The following is a 21,924-nucleotide window of genomic DNA, read 5'->3' as shown; positions in this document are numbered from 1 at the left end:
TATTTCCACTATACTTTTAGTCAAAAAAGGATCAGAAACTCTGTTTTCTCATCCTGTCCCTTTTTAAACTCTCCAATCCGTCAATCAGAGCTTTTATCTCTGCCATCTGTGGCTTTCCCAGTAAACAAACAAACAAACAAAAAAACACCCCAGTAGAATCACCCTTTAAGCGCTCTCCTCTTGGATTTATTTTGTAATCTATACTCTGAGCCTTGCAGACTTTCCTACGTCTGGCTTTTCTGTCTCCTTTGTCGGGTCCTCCCAATGTCAAGTCAAGACATTCATAACAACCACTTCTGAGGACATCTTCATTCCTGTCTACTTTGTTCCCCTGTGTCCTTCCTACCCTGAGGCCATTAGCTTCACCTTCCAGGCTAGTGTTAATAGTCAGAGGACCCAGGGAATCAGAGAAGTAAGATACAACACAGAGCAACTCAAAGTTTAACCTGCCACATAGGGATGTGGCAGTTTGCTACCACTTTGAACAAGTTTTTTGTTTTTTTGTTTTTTTAATGTTTAGACATACAAGAACAACACTCTAAACTGTTTGATTTGTTTATACTGGTAGTCACCAATTTTAAAAGGCTAGATAAAGCACGCAGTCATTTTAAAGCACTGTCCTCAAACATTTAGTTTTAACTTAAAATGTGTACATGTTTATTCATTCACGAACCTTTTCATGAAGCATCAAGGCCTTACTTTTAAGTGAATCTATTGATGGAAGTTCCAAGTCATCTTTCTTACATGAAGCACATTCATGACGTGTTGTCTGTAGCTTTTGGTTTTCGGTTTCTTTAGGCTGGCATGTGCAAAACTGTCTGAATGCAGACTCCTTCTAAATTGTCAGTATTTTTTCCCATGATTTACACTTGTCTCACCCACAACTACTCTGGCAGCAGTTTTTAACAACTCTTTGTCTATTCAATCTTTGCAGAGCTTTCTAAATTAAAAGACAGTTTCTTTAAACTCTTGTTTTAAAGGATTTTAGAGAAATGGCTCTTCTGCATTCATATTCCAACACTCTGTAATATTTAATTTAATTACATAATTGTAACACCAAGTTAGACTAACATAAATAGGTTTGAGGAAGTAGCTTGGTAGAGTGAACGTTTCTTGCACCGTGGGCAGCCTGGCTATTTTCCCAGAGAGGATGAAGAGGGTCCATTCAGCTGGGAAGTAGGTTGGGTGTTTTGTGAAAAAGGTTTCTGCTGCATTAAAAAAAAAAAAAAAAAGATTCAACCTGAGATAAAGCAAAATGCGTGCTCAGTCAGTCGTGTCTGACTCTTTGTGACCCCACGACTGTAGCCCACCAGGCTCCTCTGTCCATGGAATTTTTCAGGCAAGAATACTAAAGTGGGTAGCCATTTTCTTCTCCCAGGGATCCTCCCGACCCAAGGATCAAACCTGTGTCTCCTGTGTCTCCTGCACTGGAAAGCTGATTCTTTACCCCTATGCCACGCAAACTATAATAATTTCAGAAAAATGTCCTCCTATAGCAGAAAGAGTCGGAGAAGGCAATGGCAACCCACTCCAGTACTCTTGCCTGGAAAATCCCATGGATGGAGGAGCCTGGTGGGCTGCAGTCCATGGGGTTGCTAAGAGTTGGACACAACTGAAGCGGCTTAGCAGCAGCAGCAGCATAGCAGAAAGAGTGCTTTTTGATGGGGAAGGAGAAAGCAGAAAGGAGGAAATTCTAGACTGTAGACAGACACTGCTTAATTTGTGACACTGAGTCAATCGAATAAAATTCCTGGAGGTCAGTGGGGGTTTTCGTTTTTGTTTTTTTATGAAGCTAGACTAAGTGCTCTTCAGCGTCAAATCTTGTTTCCCAAACTTACCCAGGGTTCTCTCGGGTCAGGGTGAGTCAGGCGAACAGAAATTGAATGTGCTCAGTTTCCTCCTCTGGGAGATGGGGAATCTGCCCTCACTTGTGATTCCTCTGGTCTGTTCAGCAGTTTGATCATTCTGAAAAAAAAGATGAGATGGTCTTCAAAAGATTCAGTGACCAGACAGTTTTACAAAATGCTGGGGTAAAAATGTTGAACTTTACTACAAAACTTCACAGCTTTTAATAAGCTATAGGATTTGTGGATCTCTTTAAAGAGGAGATGATGGACAACTCCTCCCAAATATATTGTGTCAAATATCTTTTTTCCCCATAGAATCTCTCAGGACTAAAGATCCACAGACCACTCTGGAGGAATTCTGGCCCAGCTCTCTCTGTAGTCCTTTCTAGCTCCAAATTCCCTATTTGGAAATTTCCAAATTTCTGTCCATAGGATTTCCAAGGCAGGAATACTGGAGTGGATAGCCATTCCCTTCTCCAGGAGATCTTCCCAACCAAGAGATTGAACCTGCATCTCCTGCATTTCAGGTATAAAGTGGAGTGAAAGGGAATTCTCACCAGGTAAGGGTCAGGAAGGAAAACATTTCCTCCAGCCCAGAGGTGTAAGCGTGATTACTGGTGTATCTTTAAAAAAAGGGACCCATCTCTGTGGTATACCATGCCAATAAAATTTCACTGAGTCCAAAAGTAAGTCACAAGATAATCTCTTTTGTGTTTGCCTTATGTGTTTTTTTGCTGAATAGTCCTTGACCTGCGAATGTTACTTAATGATACTGCGATTTCAGTATCAATATTTTTCAAATGAGGCATCTGATGTGAAACAAAGCAACATTAGAGGTCGGAGGCAGCTACTGTAGAGGGTCATCTTCGAATGGTTCCATGGTAGTATCACTCCACCTGGAAGGGATGGTAAAGCGTAAGAAGCCAGAGAAAGCTTGCTCCACTGTTCCTATAAAGACCCAAAACTATCAGAGCCGGTGGAACAGACCTCATAGCACAATTATGGCTCTTACTGCTCATGGCTCTTTCTAGGTGAAGGAAATTTTAAATGGTGTGATTTCCTCTGAGGTTTGAAACACAATCTGCAAAGAACCAATGGGCCATTTTTACCATATTTGTAGTGTGAACATTGGGCTAGTCACAAATAAGTTTATATATGTCCAGACATTATATTCATGGTGTTATCTCAATATTTTGGCCTCTAAAATGGAAGGGTTTGGGCTAGATTATAAACTATATTGGGACTTCCCTGGTGGCTTGAGATGGTAAACAATCCACCTGTAATGAAGGAGGCGAAAGAGACTCGGGTTCAGTCCCTGGGTTGGGAAGATCCCCTGGAGAAGGAGTGGCAACCCAGTCCAGTATTCCTGCCTGGAAAATTCCATGGATAGAGGAGCCTGGTGGGCTACAGTCCAGGGGGTAGCAAAGAGTCAGACATGACTGAGCAACTATCATTTTCACATAAATAACATTCACTGGAAAAAATTTTTTTACTATTATTACACATCATTTCAAAAATGTGTTATATATATCATTTTTTAAAGGAGGTAGATTTTGACAAATTGGCTGAATCGCCACATCCCAGTTCCTAGGGAGCTTCTCTTTCTATTGAGTTTGCATTTACTCAGTGGGGGGAGCATTTGTAAGTAGTGTGTTGATTCTCTGCTTTTCCTTCCTTCAGCATAGTCCCAAACATCCCCATTTATTTATTAATTCAGTCAGGAAGATATTTAGTTAACAAAATTAGGGTAGGGTAGAAAGATGTCCAATACCTTGATCACCTGATGCGAAGAGCCAACTCATTGGAAAAGACCCTGAAGCTGGGAAAGATTGAGGACAGAAAGAGAAGGGGATGACAAAGGATGAGATGGTTGGATGGCATCACTGATTCAATGGACGTGAGTTTTCACAAAGTCCAGGAAATAGTGAAGGACAGAGAAGCTTGGTGTGCTGCAGTCCATGGGGTCGCAAAGAGTCAGACACCATTGAGCAACTGACAACAACGGCAAGAAAGATGCATGGGCTTCCCAGGTGGCTCAGTGGTAAAGAAGCCACCTGCCAATGCAGGAGACATGGGTTTGACCACTGCATAGGGAAGATCCCCTGGAGGAAGAAATGGCAACCGACTCCAGTATTCTTGCCTGAGAAATCCCATGGACAGAGGAGCCTGGTGGGCTACAGCCCATGGGGTCGAGAGTCAGACGTGACTGAGCACACACACAAAGACATGTATAAGAATTAGTTCTTGCCTTCTGAGAACCTGCAATCTAAAGGGGAAACAGGGCACTTAGGAAAACAGTGAAGGAACACATTAAATATAATGTACACATGCTATTAATATTTCCCCACAGGCAAAGTGCTGTCAGAGCTTCGAGGAGAGGCAGACCACCCCCAGATGGGATGAACAAAGAAGGCTTCACGAAGGGAGGAGGGTTTGCTGGGTCTTAAAAGATGAGTAAGAACCTGAAGGGTTTCCACTTAAAGTCTTTGGGTCAAGAAGATACAAGGCATATTCTCGGATTCATAAATGTCCACATGGTTTAAGTAGAACAGCTTGGGCTAATGTGTTTGGAAAATAGACCTGAGCCAGGTTATCAAGGACCTTGAAAGTCTGAAGTTAGGACTTTATTACTAAGCAAAAGGGAACCATGGGATTTTAGTAGGTCAGGCTCTCGCATTGGGGTGGGGAAGTGGTGTGGGTAGAAGGTGGAGGGAGGAAGACAGCTCAGAATAGGACATAAATGCGATCATCAAACTGGAGACAGAGCCAGATCTGGCATGGAAGTTAGAGACGTCAGAAGAAGAGGGGAGGTGTGAGAGAGATCCATTAATCCATTAAATTAGTAATTACCAGGTGCCAGCTGTATGCCACTGTCTTCCGAACATCCATCATTTATATACCACTATCATAATTTTTTCCATATCCACTTCTACTGTTTTTATTATTATTCAGCCGCACTACATGGCATGTGGGATCTTAGTTTCCACCAGGGATGGAACCCAACAACCCCTGCAGTTGAAAGTGTGGAGTCCTAGGTGCTGGACTACCAGGAAAATCCCTGGTATTATTTTTTTCACTTAATATTTTTCTGCAAAAAGCTCATTTTAATTTTAAAAAACATCATCTTTTTCAAAGAAGTTAGATTTCACTTGCGCTTGCCTTGCCTCCAATAGAAGCTAACCATAAAAATAAGACTAAGCAAAACAAAATAAGTTAATCACTGAGGGAAAGGTTGTGTCCACCGAAGCCTGCTTAAAAGGGAGGAAAAGTGAAAAGAGATGTTAAAAATACACCAGCAACAAGCAGAGATTTTTCTGCTTTGACTAAACTCAATGGGTGGAAAGAGACTTGAAATGGAAATGGCTTTCTCATTATGTGTGGGTACTGGGGTGCTGTGCTCCAGGACAGCTCCAGCACTGGGTCCTGGGGATGCAGAGACGAACATCACCCTCTGTTTTCAGAGAGCTTAGCTGAGCAGGATCATAGGAAGCCCACAGATGAATCCCAACAGAGCAAGGAGAAAGCCCATGGTGTGTGGTGGACACCCCAGGACGCTGCTGGCCCGCTGGGATCTAGGGTGTTCCTCTTAGACTCTCCCTCGGCTCTTAATTACCTGAAAATTGGATCCTGGTTCTAGCACTTGATTCCTACTTCGCATATGTGGGCTGCTTCCATCTAGTTGCTAAGAACAAGCATAACAACCTGCTTTTCCTTTTTGAGAAAACAAAGGGGGAGATTTCTTAGGCTGAGCAGAAATGTTAAAACATGGTGGGGAGTCACCCCAAGTAAGTGGTAAAATACTTGCATGTAAGAAGCTGTCAGATCCTTCGCCCCAAATCAGAGCTACACCATAAGATGAATCGACCTCTTAGACCAGCCCGAAATTGAAGCTCTGAGAGCTAGGGGGCACAGAGCCCGCTGTCCCTTGGCAACCAGCTCCCCAAGTTCCTCCATGTGGTTCAGCTTTTATATTTTTAGGAGCTTATAAACCTTATTGTTATGAGCTTCCCTGGTGGCTCAGATGGTAAAGAATCTGCCTATAATGCAGGGGACCTGGGTTCAATCCCTGGGTAGGGAAGATCCCCTGGGGAAAGGAAATGGCTACCCACTCCAGTATTCTTGCCTGGAGAATCCCATCAACAGTGGAGCCTGGTGGGCTGCAGTCCATGAGGTCACAAAGAGTTGGACACAAGTGAATAACTAACACACACACAGAGCTCACTGTTGGGAGTTCTCTGGTGGTCCAGGCGTCATCGCCTTGCAATGCAGGGGATCCAGGTTTGATCCCTGCTTGGGGAACTAAGATTCCACATGCCATGTAACTAAGCCCACAAACCAGCATGCCACGACTAGGGAGCCTGTGTGCCACAACTAAGACCCGAGGCAGCCAAATAAATAGATATTTAAAAAATGAAGCTCACTGTTGAGGAGCAGTGGGCTGGGTGTAAATTAGAGAGTGTATTGGCCGTAAGAGCAACAGAGGCCATCCCACAGTGAGAGAGGAGATCACTAGAAAGAAAGACGGATGCAGGGGGGTTAGGGAACAATGGCAGAACCGAATCCACGTGATGCTGGGAGTGGTGAATACAATGATGGGGCCGGGAAGCAGGTGCCTTTTGAAAGATGAACAGAAATCATTAGGCAGCAAAGGGCACTGCCAAAGTGGAGAAAGTAAGCACCACACAAAAGACGTAAAGAACAGAACAAGGGGCTTCTCTGGTGGTTCAGTGGTTAAGACTTTACCTTCCAAGGCGGGGGGGTGCAGGTTCGACCCCTAGTTAGTGAGTTAAGATTCCCACATGCCTCTCAACCAAAAAAAAATACAAACAAAACATAAAACAAAAGCAATATGGTAACACATTCAATAAAGACTTTACAAATTGTCCACATCAAAAAAAAAAGAACAGGAGAGCAGGATGGATAAGGAAAATGGCGAGTGGTGTGGGGGTTGTAGCCTGGGGCCTGGGGGATGACGAGGGGGCAGAGGTGAGGCTGGCTGGTATTCACAGCATGGCCACAAGGGGCTCACAGGCTATATGAGGGGTCAGGTTTTCTGTTGATGGGAATGGAGATAATTTTGCTCAGGGAAGAAACGTGATTAGATGAGGTGTTGAGAAGATTGTTCTGGAAGAACATGGAAGAGGAGGTGAATGGAAGATGAAGTGGGACTTGAAAATCATTTTTCCCATTTCTAAATCTCTGTCTCCTTGGCCCATTTTCCTGTTCTCAGTACCCACAAACCAAGTAAGGGATGTCTATGGCAGGATTGCGTTATAACGAAACCCCACATTGGAGAAAATAGCTTTCCAAAGTCAGATTTCTTTTTTGTTCTAACCCATCATCAAATCTAACATGTGTGGTTCCTCCTGCTTCCCCAAGGCATCCTGTTCCTCTTTCACACGTCTCAGAGTATTGGCTCAAATGCATTTACAGTACATGCAACTTTGCTGGCAAACTGATGGGATTTTTCCCTACTTTTGTTTTATTTATCCAGCACTTATTGAGTGCTTACTCCATGCCTGGCAGTGGGTAGGTGCTGAGCAATCAGACCCATTTGAGGCAGGAGACAGATGGACCCAAACTGAGCCACTGGAGTTTGTCCCCAATGGGCACATACTCCAAGATGAAGATTATATAAAAATGACAGAGGATCTGAGCCCTGCCCAGATAAGAGATCAGGAGGGTCTCCTTGACCATTCTTGAGGTCAAACCATTCTTGAGGTCTAGGAGACCTTCCTGACTGCACATGCTGAAAGGCTCCTTGGAGGTCAAAAGGGAGGGGGCACCACCCCATAGTAAGTGATGTCAACCTACCCATAGGCCTCTTCACTAGAATCCTTCTTGGCTAAAGATGCATGCACACACAGGCAAGGACCCTGAACTAAACCAAACACAGACTCAGAACTAGGCCAAGCAAGATGACTGGCCAGAGGAAACATGGAAGAAATGCCCCATCAGTTCCATCCAGTTCAGTCTCTCAGTCATGTCCGACTCTATGTAACCCCATGGATTGAAGCACACCAGGCTTCCCTGTCTATCACCAGCCTCTGGAGCTTGCTCAAACTCATGTCCATTGAGTTGGTGATGCCATTCAACCATCTTAACCTCTGTTGTCCCCTACTCCTCCTGCCTTCGATCTCTCCCAGCATCAGGGTCTTTTCCAAAGAGTCAGTTCTTCTCATCAGGTGGCCAAAGTATTGGAGTTCCAGCTTCAGCATCAATCCTTCCAATGAACATTCAGGACTGATTTCCTTAAGGATGGACTGGCTGGATCTCCTTGCAGTCCAAGGGACTCTCAAGCATTTTCTCTAACACCACAATTCAAAAGCATCAGTTCTTTAGCGCTCAGCTTCTTTATAGTCCTACTCTCACATCCATACACAACTACTGGAAAAACCATAGCTTTCACTAGATGGACCTTTGTCAGCAAAATAATGTCCCTGCTTTTTAATATGCTGTCTAGGTTGGTCATAGCTTTTCTTCCAAGGAACAAGCATCTTTTAATTTCATTTGCAGTGATTTTGGAGCCCAAATGCCCCATCAGTTCAGTTCCTACGCCCGGTATGTTTCAGTTCCAAATGCTCCATAAAAGTGATTAAAACCACCACAAGGGTGCAAGGCTCTCTGAGCCCACCTGGTCATCTATCTACATGTACCCTTCTTCCTCCTTAAAGTGCCATAAATGCCTTCCTTATGAAACTTGGGTAAGTAAAGCACAGAATATTGCCATTCTTCATTGGAGCCCACGGGTGCCCTGCCCAGGGCCCTCCTCACCCCTCCTCCCTCCACCTCTTGAGTCCTGGACCCTGGCATCTCACAGCCCTTTGGAAGGAACACTTGTTTCACTGCTTTCTGTGTCTTTGTAAGAATTCATTTCTACAAAGTCGAAGGGCCAGGGTCTTGTCACTGGCCACTGGGTCTAGTGGCCAGGATTCAGCATTGTCATTGCCACGGCCTGACTTCAATCTCGATCTGGGAACTGAAATCCTGCTTCAAGTCAAGGCCACCTGAGATCACCTTGAGGAGTTCACATTAGGGGAGAAGACAAAATAATGACTACCCTTATGAGGTAAATACTTAGAAAGCACTAAAACATAGCTCTTTCCAAAGGGGAATTGTCCAGGCAAGAACTACTTGAGTAGGGGAGTGGGTTGCCATTTCCTTCTCCAGGGCATCTTCCCAACCTAAGCCACGTGTTGCTAATGCCACTCAAGCAAGGAGTGAGCTAGTAAGAGAAGATGCCCTGTTTCTAATTAAACATGCTGTGTGCTCAAAACTCAAGGCAACAGCAAGGATGTTTTCTAAAATCTGACTCACCCTGGGCATCTTGGGTCCAGAGAATAAGGAGTAGAGCAGAAACATCCCAGTCTCAAATCTCATTTCATCCAAAAGTTTTCTTGGAGTCTAAAATGACCTCTTTTCCCACAAGCAGCACCCTTTTAACATTCCTATTCCCATTTGAAGTCACTTCTCTTCCGACCTACACAGTTGGGTCTCACCACCTTTTGCTCATGCTCAGGTCTGCTTGGCTGGAATTTTCAGCTGCTTGTTTACTTGGCTGGAAAATGAAACTTACAAGCCTCCTTCAGTGGAATTTTGTCTTGACACAGATCCAGGTAGAGGAAACAACACAGCAGCTTTTCTTCTCTCTGTGGTAAGAAGGAAAGCTGCTGTGGGCAGCAGTTACAACAGGGACCACTCATGAAATGCCAGTCCAATGAAGTGTTGATGGGGGCTTCTCTCCACTCTCGTGATTTTCTTCATTTGTCTTACAGGTCTTGGGTCTTGACTTATCGCTGTAGCGTAGGCTGGCTCCCTGAACCATGTGAATTACCACCCCCTGAGAAGGCAATGGCACCCCACTCTAGCACTCTTGCCTGGAAAATCCCACGGACGGAGGAGCCTGGTGGGCTGCAGTCCATGGAGTCGCTGAGGTTGGACACGACTGAGGGACTTCCCTTTCACTTTTCACCCTCATGCATTGGAGAAGGCAATGGCAACCCACTCCAGTACTCTTGCTTGGAGAATCCCATGGACGGAGGAGCCTGGTGGGCTGCCATCTATTGGGTCGCACAGGGTCGGACACGACTGAAGTGACTTAGCAGCAGCAGCAGCAGCAGCCACAAGTCAGATCAGCAGATGGTGAGGATAAGCGGCCATGCAGAAATTGAAATTTTCCAGGTTAAGCTTAGATATGTGCAGAGAAAAAAGGCATCTTTTATGAATTAGAAGTTTATAAATTCTAGTTTCTCATATTTTTCCCTTTCAGTGTCCTGTCTAAAAGTATAATGTATATGTTAATTTGGAGAAGGAACTGGCAACCCTCTCCACTATGCTTGCCTGGGAAATCCCGTGGACAGAGGAGCCTGGTGGGCTACAGTCCATGGAGTCACAAGAGTCAGACATGACCTAGCAACTAATCCACCACCACAGATGTTAAGTGCATGTCTGTGTCTCTGAAATCTATATGTTATTTCCATGGTTTCAATTATTGTCTTCTTAGGTAATAACAAAAGTAGATGAATAATCCTACTTCTAGTTGATATTGGAAAGAATGATTTTTCTCCAGGGTCCTCTTTTAAATTATGCTTATGTGACTTGGTATTTAAATAAAAGTATATCAGTGATAGCAAAGCACAGAGCTGCCACCGCACAGGACGTCAGCTCGCCCCAGCAGGTGTGCAGCACACAATGTGTGTGACCATATGCTGCAGTCCTGGTGACATCCCATCGCTGTGGTGGAATGACAAAGACAGATTTTGTCACTGATAATTAGGGGTACACAGTGTGAGCACTGGGGTCCAGCTTCCTGGATTAGCTCAGAGTAAATGATTTAACCTCTCTGGGTCTCATTTTCCTCCTCTGGGAAATGCAGAAAATGAGTACCTACCTGCTAGGGCTGCAGTCATAATTAAGTGTGAGGATGCCTATAAAGTGCCCAGGGCAGGGTCTGGCACATAGACCTATCAGTCTAATGTTTGCTGAAATATACCAACAAGTGTACACTTCCCTGAACTACCTCATTAATGCATGCCGCATTCTCAGTTGGTCAGTCGTTCTGACTTTTTGTGACCTCGTGGGCTGTAGCCCACCAGACTCCTTTGTCCATGGGATTCTCCAGGCAAGAATACTGGAGTGGGTTGCCATTTCCTCCTCCAGGGGATCTTTCTGACCCAGGGATCAAACCCACATTCCCTGAATTGCCAGGCAGGTTCTTTACTGAGCCACTAGGGAAGCCCCCATGAGACTCTATGCACATACTAATTAGTACAGTGCTCACACAAAGACACATTATTCCTGGGACAAAGATAGTCATATTATTCATAAATTACCACCTTTTTTATATGAAAATATTGTATCTAAATTAGGAGGCTGGGATTAACATCTATACACTATTGTGTTAAAAATAGATAACCAACAAGTACCTATTGTATAGCACAGGGAACTATCTATAAGGGAAAATAATCCAAAACAGAATGTGTGTGTGTGTGTGTGTATGTGTGTGTGAGTCTGTGTGTCTAACTGAATCACTGTGCTGTACACCCAAAACTTTCACGATACTGTAAATCCACTATGCCAAGTTGCTTCAGTCGTGACTCTTTGTGACCCCATGGACTGTAGCCTGCCTGGCACCTCTGCACATGGGGATTCTCCAGGCAAGAATACTGGAGTGGGTTGCCATACCCTCCTCCAGGGTTACAGTTTATACATCAATTAAAAATTTTTTAAATATACTGTGTTTTTCAAAATTTTTTTTAAAAAATCCTTGTGGAAAACACAACAGGAGACCTCCCATTCATGTATTTAGTCAGCCAACATTTATTGAGCACATCCTGTGATCCAGGGACTTTTGCAGGGAATGGTTATACGAAAATGAAGGAGACACTTATGGCCACCAGAATCTCATGCTCCCCTGGGAGAAAGCTACATGGAAGGCCATAAATGACCACAGACATGTCCAGTACCTGGTAGCTCTCTGATGTACATGAGAAAACACATGATGTGGGGCTGTCAGTTCTGCCCCCCTCAGTCCAGCAAAGGCATCACCAAAGAATAGGGCTGGGACTTTAAAAAGGTGTTTTGAGTTTAGTCTAATGGAGGGAAGGACCATGTACATCCCAGGAAGAATCACAGATGTAAGAAACAGGGTCTGGTTCAGTGGTTCAAACTGTGATTCCTGAACCAGCACAAGCATCACCAGAGAATTCGTTAGAAATGTAAAATCTTGGGAACAGCCCCCGAAACTCTGAGGACTGGGCCTGGCAATCTGTCTCTTAACAAGCCCTGAGCTGAGTTCCTGCACAGTCAGCTCTGAGAACCATTGTTACAGTCAGCTGATGGTATCAAGGGAAGAAGAAAATGCATTAGCTAAATAATTGTATTTGACATAGTACAGAGCTATCTGAATATAAATTTGTCATCAAACAAAAGATGGAAGCCGGCTACATGATCACCTGTATTATTCAAAGGGATAAGGTGCACAGCCAGAGAAACAAATATAAAGAATAAAAGTAGAAAAGCAATAACAATCACTATTTTATGCTAAATTTCCCAATAAACTTCCCAGTATTCAAATATAGATGCGCAGTCACCTGACAAGAGTAACTGCCTGCACGATCAACCGGCAGTTGTTAAACACACAGTTTTGCCAATACTAAGACCTGAGAGGGATTTCTTCATCACACTCCATTCATGAGACACTTTTTGCAGAGGTGGATGACATCCTGACAGTAAAAACCACTCAAGTATAAACATCAGCATCTTATAACTCCCTGACATGGGCTTATTATCAAAGAGACTTCAATGAAAGGAGTCCAGTGGGAGGCCTTACCAATGAAGTCAGGTTTGTAGCTCTCAGACCATCTGACTTACATATGGACTGTATCCTCAGAAATGAAAGAGCGGTAGACACGGAAGCACTAAAAATAAAAAACCAGAGGAGGGACTTGCCCGATCGTCCAGTGGTTAAGAATCCCCCTTGCAATGCAGGGGACACAGGTTGGACCCCTGGTCAGGAAACCAAGATCCCACATGCCACAGAGCAACTAAGCCCATGCCGTCACTCTCTGGAAGCTGTGTGCCACAACTGTAGAGTCCGGGAAACACCACAACAAAAGATCCACATAATCGGTGAAGATTCCATGGGCCGCAACTAGGACCTGATGCAGCCAAGTAAATAAATAAATATGGAAAAGAAGCTGGAGGAGAGGATAGGATGGTTCGAACTGAACAGGTTTTGCATGTCATCCTAAGAACATCAGCTTTGAACATTGTGCTGCTCTGGACTCTAAACCTCCTAAATTGAGATGTTTCTGTGTCCCTTAACTTTTGCATCTTCTGGACTTGTTTTGTGTTTCAAAAGCTTTTTACCTGATGCATTACATCTGCAACACAGATCACACAATCTAGAGCTTGATTAGATTTCAACATGTATTATTCCTGATTATTTTACATTTATGTGGTTTATTTCTTACCTAGACCATAAATTAGATAAACCCTCTCATTTCCATGTGTCCTTTGGCACAGGGAATATTTAAGAGGAGGCTTTATTTGTTTATATTTTATTGAAGTATATTTGATTTACAATGTTGTTTTAGTTTCTGCTGTACAACAAAGTGATTCAGTTATATATTTATATATATTTTCATATGCTTTCCATTATGGTTTCTCACAAGATATTGAATATAGTTCCCTGTGCTATCCAGTAGGACCTTGTTGTTTATGCATTCTATATATACTAGTTTGTATCTGCTAACCCCAAATTCCCAATCCTTCCCTCCCCCACCCTCTCTCCCCATCACAAGCACAAATCTGCTGTCTGTAAATCTGTTTCTGTTTCATATATAAGCTCATTTGTGTCATATTTTAGATTCTACATAAGTGATATCATGTTATATTTGTCTTTTTTCTGACTTACTTCACTTAGTAAGATAATCCCTAGGTCCATCCATGTTGCTGCAAATGGCATTATTTCATTCTTTTTTTATGCCTGAGTAGTATCCCATTGTGTATGTGTACCATATCTTTATCCATTCCTCTGTTGATGGGCATTTAGGTTGCTTCCGTGTCTTTGCTATTGTGAGTAGTGCTGCTATGAACATAGGGGTGCATGTATCTTTTTGAGTTATAGTTTTCTCCGGGTATATACCCAGGAGTGAGACCACTGGATCATTTGGTAGCTTTATTTTTAGTTTCTGGAGGAACCTCCATACTGTTTTCCATAGTGGCTGCACCAATTTACTTTCCCACCAACAGTGCAGGAGGGCTCTCTTTTCTCCCAGTGGTTCTAGTATGCTTGCAGCTGCCCAGCTGGGCGGGAGGGTAAACTTTACTCAGATGAGTATGCGTTAGTGGGTCTCCCGTGGTTCTGCCACAGACAGGACAGGGAGGGTCTCGGCTGCTGGAGGCAGAAAGCTAGGCCTGAGCAGACCTGAAGGTTGTCCAGCAGCCTCTCTGTGTCTCTGCTGGGCTGCCGGACTCTGCATTGCTTCTCCCTGTAAGTTTGCTCCTCTCTCCTCGCGTGCTCCCTCTGCAGGTCCTTGTTTCTCCTGCCCCACAGTTTGAAATAGCAAATGACTCCAGCTCCCGGTGGTGCCAGCATCAGCCCTCCCTGTAGTTGACCTTGCAGATAAGCTCACCAGTGTTCAGTGTGACTCTGGGAATGTCTTCATTTAAATTTCTAGGAGCCATCATCTGATTAACCCAGTTGAGCCTCTGCATAGATACCCCTGAGTTGGGACTTCAAACCAGGTTCACTCAACTCAGAGGTATGGTGACCACCGTAACATTCCTGGCCAGGACAGCGTCAGCGGATGCTGTGGTCAGGGGACAAAATTCCCCAACGCAGGAGTCAGCTGAATGGCTACCACAACAAGGGGCACTGTTGGTGATTTCTGTGCCTCGGTACTTAATACAGATCTGTACAGCAAGCTTGGTAAGAAAAGCAACAGCAATTAAAAGAAAAGAACTTCTGAGAGGAAACTTTTGATTCCAGTAGATAGAGAGATAGATAGGTGATAGTCTAGCTGTGAAGCAAGTTTCCAGAATGTGCCAGAACATGTTCACAGGACTATTCAGCTGGTCAGGAGAGCTGTAGACAAAAGCAACTCCATTTTCATCAGAGGCTATGTCTGTTGCTCCGTTTCAAGTTGCATTGTGTCTGTATCTATCGTCATAGTTTTGTATATTTCCATTTTCCATCATGGTTTTCTTTATTTTCCATTAAACGGTTTCACTCTATCATCATTTCTGCTTCTCCTAGATTAGTCAGTGGCTTGCATATTTTTGTCAGCTTTTTTTTTGGAGTGGACAAAAAAATAAAGTGGTGGTTTGTGTTATTCTTTGTGAAGATTACCTGTTTTACCTCCATAATGTAAGTTAGCCCCTGCCCACAACACCTCCTGAAGAGCTGTTGGCCACTGCTGGTCAAAGTGACCACATTCTGTTAGCGACTCCCAGGGAAATCCATCTGCAGGCTTCGCTGAGATAATCACACCCTCTTCTGTGTGCATGCATGCTCAGTCACGTCCAACTCTTTGCGGTCCCATGGACTGTAGCCCTGCAGGCTCCTTTGTCCGTGGGATTTCCCAGGCAAGAATACTGGAATGGGTTGCCGTCTCCTCCTCCAGGGGATCGTCCCAATCCAGGGATTGAACCCGCATCTCCTGCATTGCAGGCGGATTCTTTACCACTGAATCACTTGGGAAGCATACACTCTCTTCTAGAATGATCCAAATGAGGGTAATCCCATGGGGAGCACATGTCCAAAATCACATAGAGTCAGGAGAGTTACCTTCCTACTTGGTTTGATGCAGAATAATGTTAGGATTTTTTTATAATGTCCTGCTTCAATCGTTTCCACATAAAAATCCTCTAAGTCCTGTGGCATTTTACCAACCAGCAGTAAGTCTAAGACCAATATTAATGACGACTTACTAACCATTTCTCAAGGAACACTACCCTCCACCTTTTTAGTCTCAAAAACCATCATGAAGCCACTTCTGAAAGCTTTGTGTGAAAGACAAAGGCAATTTTAGTTGTGTTGCCTACTGTGACCAAATTGGAGGAGATCTGGGTTGTTGTTTTGTTTTTTATATAATACCATATCTTTTGAAAGGGAAATGTTTCAAAGGCATTTATTTGTAGGAGCAGACTGATGGAAGGAGGTATTCACAAACAAAATCAAGCTACAGATGATTAGGATAGCAATTAAGTTCATGAAAAGCCAAAATACATTCTGCGTATATAAAACGGCTTAGCATTGTGCTTTGAGTAAAGGAACTGGTGTATTTCAGCCTGTGCTTATTCAAAGGTGCTCTAATGGCATTTGCACAATTTTAAGTACATAGTACATGAAAGTCTGTAAGTGGGGAAGCCTGAAAAAATGAAAGAAAATGGCATTCAGTTATCTTTTGCAGCTACAAATTCAGAAGGTCAGAAAATATCCCCAAAGTGGGCCTTTGGGCAAAATTAATTCATGTGAGTTTTCTATTTACTTTTACCTTAAAATGGCATGGCTTCGTGTGTTAGTAGCATATTAATGAGAATCACTCATTTTTAAAAAATATTTAAAATTATAAGCCTGCTAAACATTCATATTGCTCTTCATTCTCAATCTCTATAGAACTGGGATTATTAGTAGAAGAAAAAATTACTAATAAAAAGTCTGCATCCATGTTGCATAGAATTTTGTTCTGCCTAGAAGTGCCCTGTGTATTTAGACTGTAGTGGAAACACACGAGTAGGCAGAAGGGCAGAAGTGGGAGGCACCCCTCTACCACCCAGGACATTCTTACTCTTTGGAGGGTTACTCTTTATCCCCTTTTAGTCTTCTCTCATGAACTTCCCAAGAAAGAAAGAATTGCTGCTTTCAGATTTTCTTGCTTCTTCTGATCCCTAAATCTGTTCCCTAACTCTCATGCTCAATTGCTCAGTCGTGTCCAACTCTTTGTGACCCCATGGACTGTAGCCTGCCAGGCTCCTCTGTCCATGGAATTTTTCAGGCAAGAATACCAGAGTGGGTTGCCATTTCCTCCTTCAGGGGATCTTCCCAGCCCAGGGATCGAACCTGTGTCTCTTGTGCCTCCTGCATTGGCAGATGGGTGCTTTACCACCGAGCCATCTGAGAAGCATTCTCTCACTACAGCCACAGAAATCTCTCGTATACATGTGGCTGTATTACTGCCTGGTTTAAACTGCTCTCATGGGTGACCACCACCAGCAGGGTCAAGTCCTTCATATTATAGCAGAGCTGACAAAAATTCTCCAGGTGTCAGCCCTAACCACCCTTGTCACTTAGGACTTGGTTCAGGTGCAGGGGTGAGAAAACACATCACAGTGGTGTAGACAAAGATGCAGGTCCATTCCTTCCCCCGTAAACAAGACGCAGAGTTACACGTCCAGGCTGATAGACACTCTGTTCTGGCTGGGCCCATTATCTGGGGGTGCTCCCATCCTCAGACTGTCACTTCCACCTCATGGACCAAGATCACTCCTTAGCCAAGCCTGAAGTCTGAATTCCAGCCAAGGAAGGGGGTAAAGAAGGTATGTCCTTCACTTAAGAGTCATTTTCCAGAAACTGCACCTGCCATTTTCAATTATACTCCATTAGCCAGAATTAGTCACCTGTGTGCATCTAGAGAGACTGGGAAGCAAGTCACTAGTCTGGGACAGGTTTTACTCTCAGTAAGAGAATTCCTTCTTTCTCTTCCATTGACTGTTATAACCTGGCATGGGCAGGTCACCGGTAAAATGGGCAGGGGCAAAAAAGTGACTCGACCCTGAGATAATTCATGGAGGTTTTGTCTTCCCAGCATCTCCCCAAACTAGAACACAGTGTTCCCTCTCCTCCTGGGCAGGGTCCCCCACGCTGTCCTTTCTAAGGCAAGTTGTGATTGCCCAGCTGTCAGTCCTCATTGAAAGAGAGAGTAGACACCTGTCGGGTGGATCCTCTCTCTGTATGTAAAGAAAAACCAAGCACAGCAGCTCTAAATAAAGACATGCACAGAAATCAAAGTAAGAACTTGCCAGCTTTGTGAGACTGTTTTTCATCCAGTCAGCATCTTCTAACATGTGGTTTGTTTGTTTTTTCCTTGGTGCTAATAAATTACCTACCTTGAGAATTTCCTTTACCTGTGCTGGATCGTTCTTGCTTTAGTCATCATCTGGACAGCAACGCTTCTGCCCCAGGTGTGGGAACTCTTTAAAAACCATTGTCTCTCACACCCAGAGCTCATCTTACAGTAGCCAATACAGTGAACACGTTTTCCAAGCCAACGATGAGGGCCTGTCGTCTGATGGTAAAATCGTACTTAGGAGGACAACAAAGCATCATTTTGAAGTCATACTGAACAAGGCAAAAATGAGGGATGATCACCGTCGCCATAGAAACCCTTACAGAGGCGCGTTGACTCACATTCTCCATCCCGGCTCAGAGAGGAAGGCACAAAAGACAATTTCCCTTTCTATTTTCAGCAATCTTTTACGGCCCCTTAAAACTTACTTCCAGGTCTAATTTTTCCAAGAATGCAGAGGGTAATGAGCATTGTTATTTATCTTTTTTCATGACTAGGTCACATCTCTCTCAGCGTTAGAGATTTGCTGGTTGCATTTGGTCACCTGCAGCAGCAAACACTGAGTCCTGCATGGGAAGGATGCTTGGTTAATTCTTCCTGGGGATGGTGTTAGTCACACATGGGCTGGAACAAGTGAAGTCCAGGTTGCCACTTACGAACATGAATTAGGAGAGAGAAATAAAGGGGCAGAAAGAAGTAGGCTGGGAATAGAATTCATGAGTAAGAAAAGAGGAAGACAAAGAATGAGGGGAGGAAGAGCAGGACCCCCATGGTAGGTTTCACAACCATTGCTTAGCCATTGAGGGTTTTAGATCATCTCCCTCACTCATCAAGAAGGCACTGAATATGTTGCTGTAATTTATAATCACTAATTAATCGATTTTCCTTTTTGAAAGACAAGAGACTAAAAGAGACTGTAAGATTCTTCCCTTAGAAAGGCTAGGGTATTAAGTCATTTATCTGGTCTTAACCAGAAAGATAGATGGAGCATTTTATGTTTATGATCATTTATTGCCATATTTCATACATCACAGAGGAAAAGGATCAAGATCTCAATATCTTTTTATAGATATTAAGTAATGAAAGTTAACTTATTTTCCTTGATTCAGTGTATTACTCTCTATGAAAATATAAGTGCTTATCACTAGGCTGAAAATAGCCCACTTAAATTTTAGTAAAAAATCACACTGTGCATGTTTAACTTACCAAAATAATCATCGGTTACATCATTGAACAAATGCATCATTAATAGCCTTAAAAAGGCTCTTTGTTTGCTCTATGTGTCCTCAGGCAACATCATCTCACATGAAATGCCATTCACAAATTAAAGATAATTACATAAATATTGAACACATGATTTCAAATAATCTCCATTTTGGAGTGAATATGTATAATTCATGTTTTTGGCTCTTGCCAGATTCACATTTTATTTAGCAAAAAAATATCCACCAAGACCCAGCTGCTTCAGAAGGAAAGATTGAAGCATTATTTCATATTATTTCATATATTGAGTTATATTATGTGGAATCATAAGATTTATTATGTGACCATAACCCAACCGGCTTCCTATTTTTGTCTTTTATTTTTAAGTCTATATTTAAAAGACAAAAATGTCTTCGATGAGACCTGTTTTATATAGAGAAACTTCCTCATGAGGTGGATTTTTCAACCTAAATTAGTTTGTGCCACAGTTTTGCTAAAAATGTGTATTTAATCTTCTGTATCCCTCCTTGCCACAGCCTAATCTTGGGATCATAACTTTGTACAAAGTAGTCCCTAGGTATTTTATGTTAAAATTTCCCTTAGATTAGCTCCTCAGTGGGCAAATTTTGATTTACAGGCTCTTCCTGAACCAGTCTTTCTTTCCCTTTTTGTCTCTTCAGGTGTCATTTGCTTTCTCTTCTTTAAACAGATTGTCTTCTGTCTAGGCATTCTGTAGTCAGCAGACCAGGTAAACTCCCAGATTTTAACCTCAAAGCAGGGAGAATTTTAAGAGGTGAGATATTCATTGATGGGACATGGAGAGGCAGAATTTGAAGGCAAACAAACAAGTAGCATAAGAAACGTTCACCCACATGCCTCCTGCCTCACCTGGAAAACCACTGGTCTCTAAAATGCCCATAAGATGGTGCCTGCCTTCCTTCCTTGGCCGTTTCCTTTTCAAACACAATAGATGTGACTTAAGCCACAGGATGAACCACCCTGGGAAATTTTTCACTGATGCATTATTTCTCAGTAACACTTCACTGAGTTCCCACCATCAGCCAAGCACTGTGCTGGTCACTGAATGCATAAAACATAACCTCTATCTTCAAGAAGCTCCTAATTTGATAGACTGACCAATTTCGAACGACTCCAGTGATTAAAACCTCTCATCAACTTCCTTCAATTAATCCAGAAATAGAGACTAGGAGGAGGAAAGGAGCTTCATAAAGCACGGTTAGAGATTTTCAACAGTTGAGCTCCCACATACAGCATATCCCACAGAACTGACAAGTCCTGATCCCTCAAGACTCCATGTTTTTCTTCATTAAGCTATACATGAGTGTTCTGTTTTGTTTTATAGGATTTTTTTTTTTACAATTAAACCAATTATCTCTCCCTGTCCATCTAAAATTACATTTGTGATTTTTTTGGAAAGTCACATTGGCTTTTCTGGACAACTCTCCATATGATAATTTTTGTATTGTAGAAAGCTTTATTAAAAACAAACAAACAAACAAGACTGTCAGGAGGAATGCATTCAGCTACTGATGAACTCACTCTACTAGAGTCCAAAGGAAGCACTCTGCCCAGAAGAACAGCAGCTTCTGGTCTTGAAGGAAGGGGAGGGCTTGGAATGACTGCGTTTCGCTCAGCTGCATCTGTAGGAGTTATTTCTCTCCCAGGCACACCTGACCCTTGGGTTCAGGCCCTTCGTGTTTCCCCAGGAATGTTTCAAGAGTCTTTCCTTTGTCCATCTTGCCATAGCTTGTAAATATTTACCATAAACTCTTAAACCAGCAAAAGGAGATGTCCTGATAGTCAAATGAGCTGATTCAAGCTTATTTGTTCTTCATCTGCTCTCAGTTTGTAGACAAGAAACTTAATTCTCTGATGACAGAAATACATGGGCAGGTTTTCTCTACAGCTCTGATGTCTTTGCCCTACCATTAGTTTTTCCAACTCTAATTACCGTGGGAAAGCAGGGATTGCTGTAATTGTCACCATGACATTCTAACAGGAAAGTATGTGAAAGAAGATACAGAAATATATCCTAAAGTTACAAGGTGCCAGTAGCCTCTTTTATTTATGTTTTCCGCTCACATATATGGAGTGCTTGTGTGTCTATATGGCCCAACTGGTATGAGGTGAAGTGAAAGTAAAAGTGTTAGTTGCTCAGCTGTGTGAGACACTATGGACTGGAGCCCGACAGGCTCCTCTAGCCATGGAATTCTCCAGGCAAGAATATTGGAGTGGGTAGCCTTTCCCTTCTCCAGGGGATCTTCCCAACCCAGGGGCTGAACCTGGGTCTCCTTCATTGCAGGTGGATTCTTTACCACTGAGCCACCAGGGAAGCCCCTGGTATGAGGTAGGGAGGTATACAGGTGACTAAGAAGTAAGCTACCCTGAGGTAGCTTGAGCTAGTGGGGAACACATGGGACAAAGCATTCCAGAGGATTTGGAGAGTATACAGCAATGCTCTGCAAGCACAGAACTAATTCTCTCTGTAAGGGGGACCAGCAGAAGCCTCCCAGAGAAACTGAGCCCTTGCGGTCTGCTGGCCTGATGACTAACATACGGTTAAGAATAAACCCAGAGCAGCAGGGGAAACACACAGTTATTAGAATCCTGGAGGGAAGGGGAGTTTTTCTCCTGAATCATTTAAAATAATTTAACATTTTTATAGTTTCTTTTCTGGGTTAACTAGCTTTCACCCTGTCTCTCCTATGTGATTGGGGGCGGGGGGTGGGTCTTTGCCAAGATATAGAGGTAATAGGGCTTTTCCATCAGTGCATTAAAGC

At 43.2% G+C, this 21,924-nt stretch overlaps 1 protein-coding gene across 4 annotated transcripts in view; it reads left to right on the top strand.

Annotated features, from left to right (window-relative positions):
• Positions 1-21,924, top strand: part of DLGAP1 (DLG associated protein 1) — a 791,650-nt gene that overhangs the window by 468,528 nt on the left and 301,198 nt on the right. The window lies entirely within an intron of this gene.

The sequence above is a fragment of the Ovis aries genome, chromosome 23 (assembly GCF_016772045.2).
Source record: "Ovis aries strain OAR_USU_Benz2616 breed Rambouillet chromosome 23, ARS-UI_Ramb_v3.0, whole genome shotgun sequence".
In the NCBI taxonomy this organism is placed as follows: domain Eukaryota; kingdom Metazoa; phylum Chordata; class Mammalia; order Artiodactyla; family Bovidae; genus Ovis; species Ovis aries.
Note: the sequence above shows the minus strand (reverse complement) of the source record. Positions and strands in the feature narration are given on the sequence as shown.